The sequence below is a fragment of the Leptidea sinapis genome, chromosome 27 (assembly GCF_905404315.1).
Source record: "Leptidea sinapis chromosome 27, ilLepSina1.1, whole genome shotgun sequence".
Classification (NCBI taxonomy): domain Eukaryota; kingdom Metazoa; phylum Arthropoda; class Insecta; order Lepidoptera; family Pieridae; genus Leptidea; species Leptidea sinapis.
The window spans coordinates 5,613,210-5,627,467 of NC_066291.1; the positions used below are offsets into that span (position 1 = coordinate 5,613,210).

General features: G+C 35.3%; 1 pseudogene; it reads right to left on the reverse strand.

Moving 5' to 3' along the window:
- The window catches only part of LOC126972913 (metabotropic glutamate receptor 4-like), a 67,312-nt pseudogene extending 53,471 nt beyond the window's left edge, over positions 1-13,841 (reverse strand).
- Between the last annotated feature and the right edge of the window lie 417 nt (positions 13,842-14,258).

Sequence of the window (14,258 nt, forward strand, 5' to 3'; positions counted from 1 at the left end):
AAAGACTTAAACTGTAAGTGACACTTCTTCTCATTAAAGTTTCCGAATGTTGTATTTTTAAATGAATTTGCCCGTGACACAATTTTAAAAACGTCGTTAGGTTCGTTTTAATATGCGGCCAAGGGTGACAATATTGTCACTCTTCAAGTATGAGATCCAATTGCAACATTAATCGAATACTTAATAGTCACACATTACCAGTGGGAAGCTCCTTTGCACAGGATGCCGGCTAGATTATGGGTATTACAACGGCGCCCTTTTCTTCTGTGAAGCAGTAATGTGTAAGCATTATTGTGTTTCGATCTGAAGGGCGCCTTAGCTGGTGAAATTACTGGGCAAAAGAAACTTAACTTCTTATGCCTCAAGATGACGAGCGAGTTGTAGTGCCCCTCAGAATTGTTGGGGTTTTTCAAGAATCCTGAGCGGCACTGCATTGTAATGGGCAGGGCGTATCAATTACCATCAGCTTAACGTCCTACTCGTCTCGTCCCTTATTATCATAAAAAAAATCAAATGTATCTTTAATTCAATAGTTAATTATGAATAAGGAAACATACCTATGCGGGGTTGCTTATTAAAATATGGGTGCTAGTTGCAGATACTTTCTGCATATTGCGGATAGCTAAAATCTAATATTTTATCCAGCCAAAAGATAAAAATTATATAAACAAATATTATTACTAAAAATTGTTAGTATATTTATGAAAATTATATATAAGTCCACAAAAACTAACTCCTTTTTGCTTTTAATAGTGTTTTTCATTGTAACAATACCAGAAATAAGGAATTGCTTAAAATAAGATACACAATAGCTTTAAGGGTAAATGTATTACACCTGTTACTTCCAGCTGCTGTACAGGCGTTATCTATAAATCATATATAAATAGCTTTTTTTAGAGAGCGAAAAAAGGACTAAATACTATGAGAGTTTTTTTTATTGTGTTCAGTGGCTAATGTTTGACATGAAAAGTATTTTGTTTAATAGGTTGACAATGTATGCCTGCAATGGCTTTTTATGTCTTTGAAACTTTACGTGCATAATTAAATGATAGTTTTGCTCGTAGTTTTAATAACCAAGGCTGTATTTTGCATAAATCTTTTTTTTATATATAAACATAAATATATATATATATATATTTTTCATTGGAGGTTAATAAAAAGCGTTTCTACTAATAATTTTATAAGCGTTGGCTATGTATTGTATGGCGATGTATTGCGCTCAATGTCTTTCAGTGTTTTCTATCTTATAGTTATATTATGTACTAGTGGACCCAACAGACGTTGTCCTGTACACATGTTTTAAATTTGAAAAATCGGTCCAGCCGTTAGGAGCAGTTCACTAACATACACATGAGCAGGAGAATTATATTATATGGGCGGAATTGAGAATCTAAACCAATCTCAAATTCACTGAAACAAACAAAAAAGTCATCAAAATCAGTCCAGCCGTTTAGGAGGTAGTTTAATTGTGAATCTAACCCATTTTCGAATCCACCTGAAGACACACACCAATCTCAAATTCACTGGAACACACAAAAATATCATCAAAATCGGTCCAGCCGTTTAGGAGGTAGTTCAATTGTGAATCTAAACCATTCTCAAATCCACCTGAAGACACACAGAAAGTTTCATTAGAATCGGTCCAGCCGTCTAGGAGGAGTTCAGTGACATACACACGCACACAAGAATTATATAAAGAAAGACATGCGACCACTTTTAAATACCCAATAATTGTAATAACTTACAGAAAAATATGCTTTCGTGCAATGCATATATAATGGTACCACAACGGTGCCTATTTCTGCCGTGAAGCAGTAATGTGTAAGCATTACCGTGTTTCGGCCTGAAGGCGCCGTAGCTAGTGAAATTACTGGGCAAATGAGACCTAACATCTTATGTCTCAAGGTGACGAGCGCAGCTGTAGTGCTGCTCAAAATTTTCGGGGCTGGGCGTATCAATTACCATCAGCTGAACGTCCTGCTCGTCTCATCCCTTATTTTCATAAAAAAAATGAACATACATCACGAAAAATTACTTAAAAAATATTACCTGTGTACATTTCGCTGCCAATATGTTGTGGCTGAGTTCATCGAGGCAATCATAAATTTTCATTACATTTACATTTATTACTGTGTACTATTATTAAATTCAGAAACATGTGAATGAAATTGTGTTCGATACTTATTCGTTGATTATTCCGCATTCATAATTTTCTATAGTAAATAGATTTTGATTCAATATTCGATTAACGTAGACAATTTATAACGAAATACCTAAATGTACAGATATAAGGAAATAAAGCTCTAAATAGATAAAATCGTAACGTAGAAAGTTATTAAAGTGACTCGGAAACTAACATCAATTTTCATTGATTCCTGCCGCCGAATTCCACCTTCGCACGACACGCCACAAGTTAGTATATCATCCTCATCATCTGGATGTGTGGCGGTCCTCCACAGTGCTGTTTTCAATGAGCTTTCTACCACGTAAAAAGCTGTGGAATGAACTTCCTTGTGCGGTGTTTCCGGGACGATACGACATTGGTACCTTAAAAAAAAAGCGCGTACACCTTCCTTAAAGGCCGGCAACGCTCCTATGATTCCTCTGGTAGTGCAAGAGATTGTGGGCGGCAGTGATCACTTAACAACAGGTAACCCGTACGCTTGTTTGTCCTCCTATTCCATAAAAAAAAATCATATAAATGTTTGCACCTACCGGGATTCGGACCCGGGACCTCTAGCTCAGTAGGCAGGGTCACTAACCACTGGGCTACATGGGTCTTCAGTATTAATTGAGGATAGAATATGAGTTAGGTGGTAACGTCTTGTTGTGAGGGTGTTCAATTGCTCACCCAGGATTCTTTCATTCAAATTCAAATTCAAATATTTTTATTCAAAATAGGATGTGAAATCACTTATTGAAAGTCAAAAAACTACCACCCATTCCACAATGAATGCCTCAGACCTGAGAAGAATGGGCGCAACAAACTCAGCGGGCTTTTTTTTTTCATCAAAAATATGTTTTACAATTAAAGTAACATTTACAAAGTAACAAAATAACATCGTACAATTAAACTTATTATTTAATAGCCTGAGGGCGGTCGCTTCATTCCCAATCTGTGGTATCATTAAGAAAGTCATTTATGTTATAGTAACCTTTACCACACAAACGTTTTTCAACAATTCTTTTGAATAACGTAATACTTTTGTTTTGAACATTCTCTGGGATCCTGTTGTAAAAGCATATACATCGCCCCACAAAAGACTTGTTAACTCGACTTAGTCGAGTAGTAGACATTATAACAATACAAAAATCCACTCTGAGCAGGAAGTAGCTTCTGCTTTTGAGAAATTTTTTTCTGACATTCCAGTTTCCATCTCAAGCACCCTTGTCTCCTCCACCAGTGTTGCCGAGTCACTTCTTTTGGAAAATGTTAAGGAATTTAAACAAAATTTCAAATTCAGTGTTGTAAGCCCAGCAGAAATAATTAAAACTTTCAGATCCTTAGAAATGAAAAAAACTGCTGATATATGGGGCATATCTGTAAAAATAATAAGTTCTGTTATTGACGTCATAGCACCATATCTAGCACTAGTTTTTAATAGCTGTATTGAACATGGCGTGTTTCCTGACCTTCTGAAGTATAGTAAAATTACACCAATATTTAAATCGGGACTCACTTCTGACCCGAATAACTATAGCCCTGTTTCGGTGTTTTATTATTTTAAGCCAAATGCTTACTCACTTTAACACTTATAAGTTACTTCATATAAAGGAATTTGGCTTTACTAGGGGACGCTCGACTACGGATGCAGATGTTGAACTTATCAGGAATATTTTTGAGGCCTGGGAGGAATCACAGAATGCCCTTGGTATCTTCTGTGATTTATCTAAGGCTTTTGATTGTGTTCAGCATTCAACGCTGGTCAGGAAGCTATGCCACTATGGTATAAGAGGATCTGCACTCGATCTTCTGATCTCATATTTAAATAATAGGATTCAGAGGGTCGAGGTGAATGGCAGGAGATCTTCTGGGACTCCTCTCAGTATGGGGGTACCACAAGGGTCTATTCTTGGACCCTTCCTCTTCCTAATTTATATAAATGATCTACCTAACCTTGTAGAAAAAAAACACAAGGTGGTATTGTTTGCGGATGACACTTCACTTATATTCAAAGTAAAACGAAGCCAAGTTTTGTATGACGAAGTAAACAATGCTCTATCTGACATCGTGTACTGGTTTAGCGCCAATAACTTATTGTTAAATAATCATAAAACCAAATATATTAAATTCACCGCACCAAATGTCAAAAATGTAGATGCGAATATTTTATTAAATGGAGAGATGGTAAAACCAGTGGAATCTGCTATATTTCTTGGCATTACTCTTGATTCCAAATTGCAGTGGGGCCCCCATATTGAAGGATTGGCGAATAGGCTTAGTTCTGCAGCATATGCGGTTAAGAAAATTAGACGGTTAACTGACATAGATACGGCGAGATTAGTATACTTTAGTTATTTTCATAGTATTATGGCCTATGGTATATTGTTATGGGGCAGTGCGGCCGATATTAATACTATCTTTGTGCTGCAGAAAAGGGCTATTCGCGCGATTTATAACCTAGGTCCTAAAGAATCATTAAGAGAAAAAATTTAAAGAAATAAACATTTTGACTGTTGCTTCTCAATTCATTTTCAATAATGTTTTATATGTTCATAAGCACATTGAGGAATTTTCTAGAAACTGTGACATTCATAATGTTAACACGAGGAACAAACATAAACTTGTTATGCCTACTACTCGGTTGGGTCGAGTTAGTAAGTCTTTTGTTGGGCGATGTATATGCTTCTACAATATGATCCCAGAAAATGTACAAAACAAATGTGTTACAAAATTTAAAAGAATTGTTAAAAAACGTTTGTGTGGGAAAGGTTACTATAGCATAAACGATTTTTTTAATGACACCACGGACTGGGAATAAAGCGAACACCCTCAGGCTCTTTAATTATAAATGTTTATTGTACGATATTACATTGTAATCCATATTTTATATTAAAAAAAAAGCCCACTGAGTTTCTTGTGCCCATTCTTCTCAGGTCTGAGGTAGTCTCTTTTGAATGGGTGGTAGATTTTGACGTTCAATAAGTGATTTTAAATCCTATGTTGAATAAAAATATTTGAATTTGAATTTGAATATAAGCTTATGTCTGTTCCTGGTGTAAACATTATGGTTATGACAGTTTCTGGCAAATTCACTTATGTGCCTATGAACATACATTACATTATCAAGAATATATTGAGAAGCAACAGTCAAGATGTTAATTTCTTTGAATTTTGCTCTCAATGATTCCTTAGGACCTAGGTTATAAATAGCGCGAATAGCCCTCTTCTGCAGCACAAATATTTTATTAATTTCGGCAGCGCTGCCCCACAGCAATATACCATAGGACATAATACTATGGAAGTAACTAAGGTATACAAGTCGCGCCGTATCTATGTCTGTTAATTGTCTAATCTTTATATATACTTATACATGTGAATAAAAATATAACAAATCTTCCATGAACAGACGGGTAGGTTACGAGTACAAATTTATTAAAATAGATAATTTTAAAAATCGTGAAATCACTGTCGTCCTTTCTATGTAGATATATATTGTTTGCAATCTTTCAAATCTGTCTGTGAATTGGTTGAAGAAAATAAACATATCTGTGTGACACATTCAAGAGCAGGCAGTTACGAGAAAGGGGAGCCATTCCATAACAGGTGAATACACAACGTCGCAAGATCAAGCCACAGCGTACATACATACAGTGTAAGAACCTACGGTTTTACACCTTGATTTTTATTCTGAAAACAGAAGAAAACACTGGGTTACTAAGATCAATTTTTTAAGTTTTTGAAGTTATACTTCTTTAGGCGCGTATTGAAAAAAAAATATTTGAGTGAAATTTTAAAATGCGTGCGCATCACTGTAATACAAAAGTAACAGGGTGAAGTCGGTTCCTAAAATTTTTTGATGTTAGCGACATTCGTTAATTTTTTTTTTGGTTTCTTCGTCCATTATTAGGATAGGCAAAGGGTTCAAGCCCGTACAGCCGTATTCGTTATTTAATAATTAATTGCCAAAACCATCGTTGCAAGATTTTTAATTGTTTTCTTTCTACAAACGTAGAATAGGAGAACATGAGGAATAAATAATTTTAAGGATTTTTGATTTGGTAGGCCAACGAAGGATAACTTTTTGCGTGCATACATAAGTACACACACACTTATTTTTTCTGATAGGTTCATTTGGATAACGACCATATTTTTATATTCAAATGCTTCGATTAAATGTTGCTTATTCGTATCACTAATAAAATGTCCGAACCTAGCGCCCATTCAAAGATACATGCATCAGATCTTATAAGACTGGGCATCTTATAAGGCTGAGCGGGATTCTTTATTATCTATTTAAAAGGTAAGGTTAAGTAATCTTACCATGCAAAAGATTCTTGATAATTCTTTTAAATTATTTTTATAATAGTAGGGCTAAGCAGTCAATTGGCACACCTGATAGAATATAGAATAGATTAAAAACCTGCCATACCTGAAGTGAAGAGAATTGGCGACCTTTGAGGTGGGAGGGGAGTATGCTCTATTATTTACGGTTCGAGACTGAAAAAAACATCAAAGTACTGGTGGCTGGTGGTGGGATTCGGCAGCTGGTGTGAGATTAAACAACTCTTCCTAACAATCTCTGTAATATATTTAGCAGCTTGTCAAAGTGACAAGAGTATATTTTAGAAATTAGAATATGAAAAAAAAAATCCTCAAAAGCTATCAATCATATAAAATCTGAGTAGATTTAACTTTTTTGTTTATAATTCGATTATATACAAAGTTTTCTTATGATTATTAACTCTATTTTATTATTTCTAATCGATTACTCGTGATGACCGAGACATCGTTACAAAATGGCAGGCACGCCATTTTGTCAATTTTTTTCAATTTCGCCACAACAGTTCGCCTTTTGACGAACCTGGACGCATGGTTAACCTATTTTTTTAGAGTTCTTTGATGTTGTTTACATCCCTTGGAGCCTGATAACAGTTCTTTTTTCAGCTCGACGTTGTTTAAGGCTTGCCACCGATAGGCACTGAAACACTTTCATACTCATCACTAAGACTCAGCAACAGAGTAGAATCACAGCGGAACTATATAATATATGTCTCCACGAGTAGGATATAAAATAGGTTAGCCGTTCAGATAGTTCCTCAGACCGAAGGCGCTACTTCTAGTCATTTCCTAGTCACAAATAAAATAAAATAAAGAATATTTAACCGACTTCAAAAAAGAGAAGGAGGTTCTCAATTCTACTGTATTTTTTTGTACGTTACCTCAGAACTCAGCCGAGTTATATACCGAGCCGAGGTATACCGCTATTAATAATTTATTTGAATAGTCTGTATCAGCCTAGGTAGGTTTGTAACTACATACATAGTTATAGGTGAGATGTGCTTTTGTCGGACGCGCGATGTGATGATGCCAGAGGCAAGAGCGGGGCCACGGCGGGAGGACACTGATTATAAAGTTTTAACAAAAATTTTAACTACATTATATTGATTATTAATTTGTAGAAGAATGCGCAATATTATTAAATAAGAAAATTTTTTTCTTTCAAGTGCATATTATATTGTTCTGGAGTGTTTTGAAGTCGGTTGTTCTTTTATTAATATTTTTAAATAAGCAAGTAGAGGATAAAGGTGTCTAGTAAATGGGAAATTATTATTGGAAAATAAAAATATTTTTAGTTTACATTGCTTGCTTCATAAGATCGCTGAGAGTGGTGATTGAACTGTAATTTTCGATGACACAGGAAACTAAAATCATCATAAAATTCTCGTTATTGTAATTGTCTTTATCATGTTATTACTACATTAATATTTCACTACATAAATATAGAATGTTGTTTGTTAGTTTTGGTAGAGTGATAAACAAAAGATATTTAGCTTATTTTCATTAACAGCCACTCTTCCAACTGTATGTTTCTAGTCTGTGGAGAAAGTCAGGTAACCGCGACTGACACGGTTGTCGCATACCTTTTGTTGACACAACACTCCACTGACCCGCTTCATAATAATATGTTTTATAATAAATCGTTGACTTTTCACATTTACTTTTTATGGAATAAGAGCATTATGCATTAAATAGACAAATTTGAAAGCCACATCATGATAAAAGACAACTACGATCACGTGTACATAAAACAGAGGATTTTGTTTGTTCAATTTGCCTATCTCAACATACACTTGAATACAAGTAGGTACTACTGGCTTATTTTATGTAAGTTTTTGGACTCAATTAATATCGATATTCTAAAATTTTAAGATAACTTTTTTTATGAAAATCAGGGACGAGAAGAGCAACCCTTTAAGAAGTGGCTGTAAAGTTTATAAGAAAAGATTTTTTTGACATCCATAAGTGTACTGGGATTATTCATATTATTATAAAGCATTTACATGTTACCAAGAATTTGAAAAAATAACTTGATACTGGCAATATTCCCAGAAGATCTTATTCTCCAAATAATTGGCAATTTTGACAAATAAGAATCTTATTTCAAGAATGTGCGCGATATTTTGATGTTATATTTTACCAATGTCAAAGGTTATATCAGTGAAATTACGGCTCAATAGCGGTGAGAAAGTTATATTTTCTAAGAAAGCTTCTAAGAAAATATAACGAAAGATACGCAGTTTGTTTCCCCCCGCGGTTTACCCCAAACGCAAATATTATAATGATTTGAAATAGGAGAGTTAGATTTTCTGTGGTTTTTGGAATTTTTTATTGAAGAAGTAATATTTTTTCAGAGTTGAAAGTTTGGGTTCTAAGCCGGTCTGTTGTGAAATGTGAAAGGTTTCAATTTCTTCTTTACTTTTAAGCTGGCAACTGGCAACATTAGCCATTTTAACGATGGCAATAATTAAATTTTTAACGAAAGCGTTTTGACTTGCAGCACTGTAAAAAACAAAATATAAAATTGGCCTATGGACTTGCATCCCGTGCCACTAAATAAGTAAATAAAAAAAATCGATGATGGCTCCAAAAAAGATTTTGTGCACGTAAGCTTTCATGAAGCTGTAAAAATTGACGGCCGAGTGGGTTCTGAGATCTATTAATATAATAATTTATAAGATCTAAAGAGCCATAGACATCTTGTGCACCAATAAACACCAAAAGTAACATAAAAGCACCGAACGCCACACCCCTCGCGCCCGCGTCCTGTAAAGCCGATCGTTCAGCTCAACAATGAAGTGCAAGTATGGGCACGACCGCAACCTGTTCTCACTTACTCTGATGAAGGGCATCCTATTGGTCCAACACAAGACGATCCTTAGACAAATATATTGGGCAGGCATATTGCTTAACTTTTTGGGTGATAATTTATTGTATAGAAAATCAGTTTTTTGGATAACATTGAAGTAAAAGAAAAAAATAATAAAGAAACACGTAAAATCGCGGAGCATAAGTAATAAGGGTAATGATAAATGGCGGCTCATAAACAAATCAGCCAATTTAATATCCCGATTTAAGTTAAAGTAACGACAAACTTGAAGTATTATTTTCGTTGCGATAATATTGCTGTCTGTAGGATTAAATCAAACAGAAACGCAATAAAAACAGAATTTATTTGGACGATTTCATGAAAAAGGGAACGTTTAGGTCCTGACCTTTTTAGTGAAAACATTATATTGTGACGACTGTGCCTCGCTTAAATAATATGTAGTTTATAATGTTTCCAAAATGGGTAAATGTTCAACCATTAAAAATGTCTTAAAAATGCGTAGGATTATTAACACCGAAATGAATAATTACAGATACATTGTATTTTTATCGATACGGTCTTTCGTTATCTTTCGGCATAGTAAAATTAAAACCTGAATGTTCAATTGTCCAGTTTCTGAATTTTATACAAATATATTATATTTCTTTCATTGGAATTTAAAATTACTTTGCAACTACGTATGGAAGTGGTAGATGGGTGGGCAAAAATAATACGGAAAAACGACATAAGTACATAATAGCACTATTTATTTATGACAGATAAATGTAATTTATATATGTTTTAACAATTTGAATAGTTTTTGATATCAACACGTCTCGAAGTGACAAGCGCAATTAGATGTTGCTTAGTCTATTGGGCTTTCTCTAACCCTGGGAGATACTGCATTATAATGCGTATCAGGTGAAAATCTTGCTCATCTCGTCATATTCGCAGAATACAAACGATTCCGACTTAAACAAGACTTATAATTAAAGAAACAATCGTTGATAACTCAAATGATCATTTACAAATAAGTTTTAAATATTCTCTATCCTTTCAGTAATTTATTTGTAAGAAAACACAGTAGCTGTAGCGACAAGACTGACAGTTTAATTTCTTAGCAGCACGTGGTTACAAAACATATACAAGTCCATAGAGAATCAATCTACTACTGTTCTATTACTATTACAGATACTATCCATATTATATATTTTGATAATATTCTATGTAATATAGTAACTAAATAGTTTGTGGTTGCTTTTGCGATTGCTTTTGATAATTCATAAAAAAGCCCAGGTACTATAAAATTAGGATATCATCCCAACCATCTGGATGTGTGGCGGTCCTCCACATTGCGCTTTTCAAGGAGCTTTCTTCCACGTACTACACGTACTACGTACAAAACTGTGGAATGAGCTTCCTTTTACCGTGTTTCTGGGACGATACGACATTGGTACCTTCAAAAAAAGCGCGTATACCCGAAAAGGCCGGCAACGCTCCTGTGATTCCTCTAGTGTGGCAAGAGAATGTGGGCGGCGGTTATCACTTAACACCAGGTGACCCGTACGCTCGTTTATCCTCCTTTTTCCATAATAATAATAAATTCTACATAATAATAGCTGCCAATACAAATATAATTTTAAAAAGTTTCCGATACACAAATATTAAAGACGCTATATTTTTTTAAATACCTTATATTATATAAACCAAACTGAGAAGCTATTAATAAAATTGATAAAGAAGCATTTAAAATATAAGTTTTCACAAACTAGGATACGAGATCAATGTCCGTAAATTGAAGGTCTTGTTATTTAAATCTGATCCCAAAAGTTTATCTAACTAATTAAACTTCCCGAGAAGATAAATTCACTATTAAAATAGGGCACCAATCTTGCACCAAATGGTAAATGGTAATATTATTGGCAAGCGATATTTTTTCTCCCGAATCTCGATAGCAATGAGCGATAATTTCAATATCTCCCGCGAGACGAAGGTCCTCGAAAGCTAATAAGGCTCAATATACTCCTTGATCACAAAGGCAATTTCCGACATTATTCACCTCAGATTTGCTTGTTATATCATATTTTTACCTTTGAACTTTCAGTTTAAATAGTTTTGTAGTGAATATGTAGCGTATATGATGTATCGATGACGTAATCAACATACCTACTTGTAACATCGTGGGTTAGGTAGCACGTAGGTGCTCTAACCAGTCTGTTGCATACTGTGTACCGTGCAGAGTGTTTGTGGTAAATAAATAACCTGTTCTCGATTGGCCATCACACAACTGACTTTTACTTGCATTCCTAAATAGCCTTCTGATCACTAAAGAACAATAGTGATAGAGCAGATGAAGAGAGTGATTCCTACAGTTTTTTTACGAGTAAACCATACTACCCTTTAGGTACGTTTATTGCTTCGGAGATTGTACTGACCAATTTTAAAGCAATTAAAGTTCAAACATTTTTAATTGAATTTAAAAGGCATAAAAGGCATTTATTTTCTCGAAATTGATTCCTTTACATTGCACAGGATGCCGGCTAGATTATGGGTACCACAACTGCGCTTTTTTCTGTCGTGAAGCAATAATGTGTAAGCTTTACTGTGTTTCGGTCTGAAGGGCCTCGTAGCTAGTGAAATTACTTGGAAAATGAGACTTGTCATTTTATGTCTCAAGGTGACGTGAGCAGTTGTAGTGCCGCTCAGAATTTTAGGGTTTTTTAATAATATTGATCGGCGCTGCATTGTAATAGGCAACGCGTATCAATTACCATCGGCTGAACGCCTCCTTATTTTCATAAAAAAAGATAATAAATCTGTTTGCATTAAAATACAGTCTCAATTATTATTAATATTAATCTATAACTTTAGAACTAAAAAGTGATAAAAATTAATATAGTTTTTTTTTTTCAATATTATAAATTAAAAATAAGGATTTTCCTCTCAAATAATGACGCATGTAACATAGTAACTCATCGAAAGCCCACATCTCAAAAGATATCCCATGAGTGACTATTAAAATGCAGTGAATAATCGTCTTAAAAAAAGAGTATGCATACCTTATAGCATATGCGAATGCCATCACAGCACCAGCCACAAACTGCAGCTGTCTCTCGAACTCTATGTTGTTATCGGTGAGTTGCACCAGTCCAGAACATTGATGCTTATATTGGCCGTTGAATGGTGTGCGAGGTGCCCCAGGGTAGCGGCACTGGAATTGGTGCTCCCAGAACTCTGCGATACAAACACTCCATGAGACCTAGTGTATGAGTTGCTGAAACATTATATACGGTCAAACTGGCCTAGCTATCATTTATGCTGTTAGAGTCCAGGAGGCAACGTTTTTCATTTATCTATACTAATATTATAAAAATTTGATTGTTTGTTTGTTTGCATTGAATAGGCTCCAAAACTACTGAACACTGTTCTTTCACTGTTGGGAAGCTATACTATCCCCGGTTGAAATAGGCTATTTTAAACAATTTATTGTTTTTAAATATTTTAAATTGATAACCCTCACTTCTAGGATTAATACTCGAACCCACGACCGCTGGCGTTCCGTGCCAGTGCTCTAACCAACTGAGCTAACAGTTCGAGTGACGTATCATCATAAAATACCCTTGTAAATAACATAATCATCTTGAATACTTTGTTCAACTCTCAGGTTATGGCTTCATCTACAGGATCTACTTTACAGTTGATAACCTGCTCAACCCTAATATTTGCATATATGGAAATTGACTTGAGATGTCTTTCTTGTAAATCTAAACAATTTTTATGTTTTTAAAGTGATAACCCTCACTTCTAGGATTAATACACCAATAAACGATGCATGATTCGAACCCACGACCTCTGGCGTTCCGTGCCAGTGCTATTTTATATTTTCAAAAAAAAAATAGAAATCCTTGCTAAAACTCCAATAATATAACGTGACTTTTCATTGCGTGCGCTGCGAAAAGTATTGACTTTGACTTTGTAGAACATATCATTATTTACAAATCGTGTCGCGACAGCATAATATGTTATAGGTGTTCTTTTATAATAAAAAAATATTTTGTCAATATTTATTTCATATAATTAAAATGTCGTTACTACGTGCTCAATCCTGTGAAAGTCTGTAAGTCGCATCAATTCAGAAATAGGCGGCAAATGATTGTAACTACAAAATTTGTGAACTGACAAACATCTACCTACTCGTAATGCGTGTAAAATCTCGCATTTTGACGTGAGTTCCTGCGGTGGGATTCAGCTGCTCTCATTAGATTCTTTTCCTTATTAAGTTATAGCTAAACCACCAAAAATGGATCTTAAATTCTTACCAATAAACCAAGGGTTCCTTTTATTAGTCTTCACATTCAAGCCGAGGAAGTACTCCTTCAAGCCCTCTACATCGTTGGCCTGGGGCTGCACGCTGATGGTACCTTAAAAAGCCTTCTCGTTGCCTTCCGAAACGAGGGACCTCGCGCTCCAACCGTCAGAACCGACCCAGCTGAATGATTTGGTGGCGTTCGCACGTTGCACCGTACGCATCGCGCCTGCTACTTCCTGGTCCGATCCAAAGATGATAGCACCTGCACTGTTCAACCCTGCACCAACAATGTTCTATGAAGCATCTCTGTGTGGATGCGTGCTCTACAAAGTAATTACTTTATTATTAAGTGGCCAACCGACGCTAATTTCCTTTACTTATGCTCTTAAACTTTCAGATTCGGGAAACTTTAACCTAGAGTCCATTGGACTAACAGATATATTAGATCGTTAGTGATCTCTACTTCCAGCCTAGTGAGCAGGTGGTCCGAGGTTCGAGCCTCCTTCGAGACGTCCCGCGCCTGTGAGCTACATTTTCGGCCTCCAAGGCCACCGCCTGGCTTCGATGTAAAAGCCTTTGGGGCTATCAGCACAGAGGAGGTTTTTTAGTCGGTGGGTGTGTTTACACCCGAGCCCGAC